Source organism: Pongo abelii, chromosome 23 (assembly GCF_028885655.2).
Source record: "Pongo abelii isolate AG06213 chromosome 23, NHGRI_mPonAbe1-v2.0_pri, whole genome shotgun sequence".
Taxonomy (NCBI): domain Eukaryota; kingdom Metazoa; phylum Chordata; class Mammalia; order Primates; family Hominidae; genus Pongo; species Pongo abelii.
In genome coordinates, this window is record NC_085929.1 from 45,640,248 (window position 1) to 45,642,654 (window position 2,407).

Sequence of the window (2,407 nt, forward strand, 5' to 3'; positions counted from 1 at the left end):
TAGTGAAGGTCAAAGGTAAACACATGGGGGGAAAATACCATGCAAATGCTAACAAAAAGAAGGCTAGTGCAGTTATTTTAATATCGAGGGAAAAACATCACTAGAGATAAATAAGGTCATTTCATAATGAAAAGTGTCCAATTCACCAGAAAAATAGAACAATTTCACATTTGTATGCAAATTGTCTTAAAATACAAGAAACATGAAGAACACAGCTAGATGGAGAGATAGACAAATCCACAATCATAGTGGGAGATCTCTATTGAATACTAAGAAAAATATTCAATACTATATAGGAGATTTGAACATAATTAATAAACAACTAATGGACTTTTATAGCACACTGTTATCTACAATGGTAAAATACTCCCCTTTACAAGACATATGGAATACTTACAAAAACAGTTAATTTCAATAAATTTCAAAAGTCAGAAATAACAGAATACATTCTCTGACCACAACACATATAAGCTAGAGATGAATAACAAAAAGTTCACTTCAAAAGCCTCATATGTTTGGAAAGTAAGAAGTATGGGTTTCTTTGTTTTTGTTTTTCATTATATTTATTTATTTATTTTGAGACAGAGTTTTGCTCTTTCACTCAGGCTGAAGTGAAGTGGCACGATCTTGGCTCACTACAACATCTGCCTCCCAGGTTCAAGCAATTCTCCTGCCTCAGCCTCCCAAGTAGCTGGGATTATAGGCACCCGCCACCATCCCCAGCTAATTTTTGTCTTTTTAGTAGAGATAGGGGTTTCACCATGTTGGCCAGGTTGGTCTCGAACTCCTGACCTCAGGTGATTCAACCGTCTTGGCCTCCCAAAATGCTACGATTACAGGCATGAGGCACAGAAGAAGCACGTTTTTATGTTAACTAGTGGTTCAAAAAAAGAAATTGTAATAGAAATTATAAAATATTTTTAACTGCTCTTCCACTGTCGCCGTGGGAATGGAAATCTGTCCCACGTGCCGGATGCCAATCGGTGGTGATGACTCTGTGTGCCACTCCGCGTCCTACAGCGCGGATCCTCTGCGTGTGTCCTCGCGAGACAAGCTCGATGAAATGGCTGAGTCCAGTCAAGCAAACTTTGAGGGAAATTTTGAGTCACTGGACCTTGTGGAATTTGCTAAGAAACAGCCACGGTGGTGTAAGCTGTTCGGGCAGGAATCTGGACCTTCGCCGAAAAGTAAAGGGTGGCAACCCAGCCGTTCATTGGGGTTGTCACTAAATGGTGCACGGGTTTCGTATCCCAGAAGGTTGGAAAGTTGGCTGTAACAGTTGTGGGAGGTGTTTTGTTTTTTTTTTTCTCCTTCAGCTTGCAAATCATACTGGGTACATCAAAGTTGACTGGCAACGAGTGGAGAAAGACATAAAGAAAGCCAAAGAGCTGCTGAAGATCCCTTAAGAGCAATCAGATACCTACCAAGGTCAGGAGCAAAGCTGAGGAGGTGGTGTCATTTGTGAAGAATGTTCTAGTGACTGGGGGATTTTTCGGAGGCTTTCTGCTTGGCATGGCATCCTAAGGAAGATGACGTTATTTTCATTGTTCTTGTTTTTTTTTCCATCCAGCAGTCTCTACACTCCATCATAGGACATCGAGTCTCTCCTCCTCTTCTCCTGTGCCTTCCTCCCTGCCGTAGCAAATCTGAGTGGCTTCTATAAGCATCTCTTGGTACAAGTTAATGTGGCCCTTGGCCGGGTGTGGTGGCTCATGCCTGTAATCCTAGCACTTTGGGAGGCCAAGGCGGGTGGATTGCCGGAGCTTAGGAGTTCGAGACCAGCCTAGGCAATATGATGAAACCCCGTCTCTACTAAAATACAAAAAACAAAAATTAGCCAGATGTGGTGGCAGACACCTATAATCCCAGCTACTTGGGAGACTGAGGCAGGAGAGTTGCTTGAACCTGGGAGGCGGAGGTTGCAGTGAGCTGAGATCGTGCCACTGCACTCCAGCCTGGGTGACAGAGTGAGACTCCGTCTCCAAAAAAAAAAAAAGTTAATGTGGCCCTACCATGAGCTTGGTGGTGGCAGAAGAGACAATAGTTGTTAGCTCTCCTCCCGTACACCCCGTACTTGGCCAATCTGTAGGTCAGCAAGAAGGTTCCTTTTCCCCCATGCAAGACACTTACCAGAACACACTGCAAGATGACTCGCCATGGAGGATGAGCGGACCCTGAAAGGTTGTCTCAAACTGTTGATTTGGAAAAGAAATAAGCACATAGATAACCTTATTGTGTGCTGCATGGAAAGGAACTGAATACATTTGCCTTTAAGCATGAAAAAAATATTTTTAACTGAATGACAATGGAAATATTACATAGTAAAAATGTTGGGCTATGGCTAGCGCACTTCTTAGAGGGAAGTTTATTGGCTTTTGTGCTTATATTAGTAAAGAGAAAAGGCTGA

At 42.6% G+C, this 2,407-nt stretch overlaps 1 pseudogene; it reads left to right on the forward strand.

The window, feature by feature from the left end:
• Positions 1-781: 781 nt before the first annotated feature.
• LOC100459874 (FUN14 domain-containing protein 2-like) lies at positions 782-2,192 on the forward strand (annotated as a pseudogene).
• Positions 2,193-2,407: the final 215 nt, after the last annotated feature.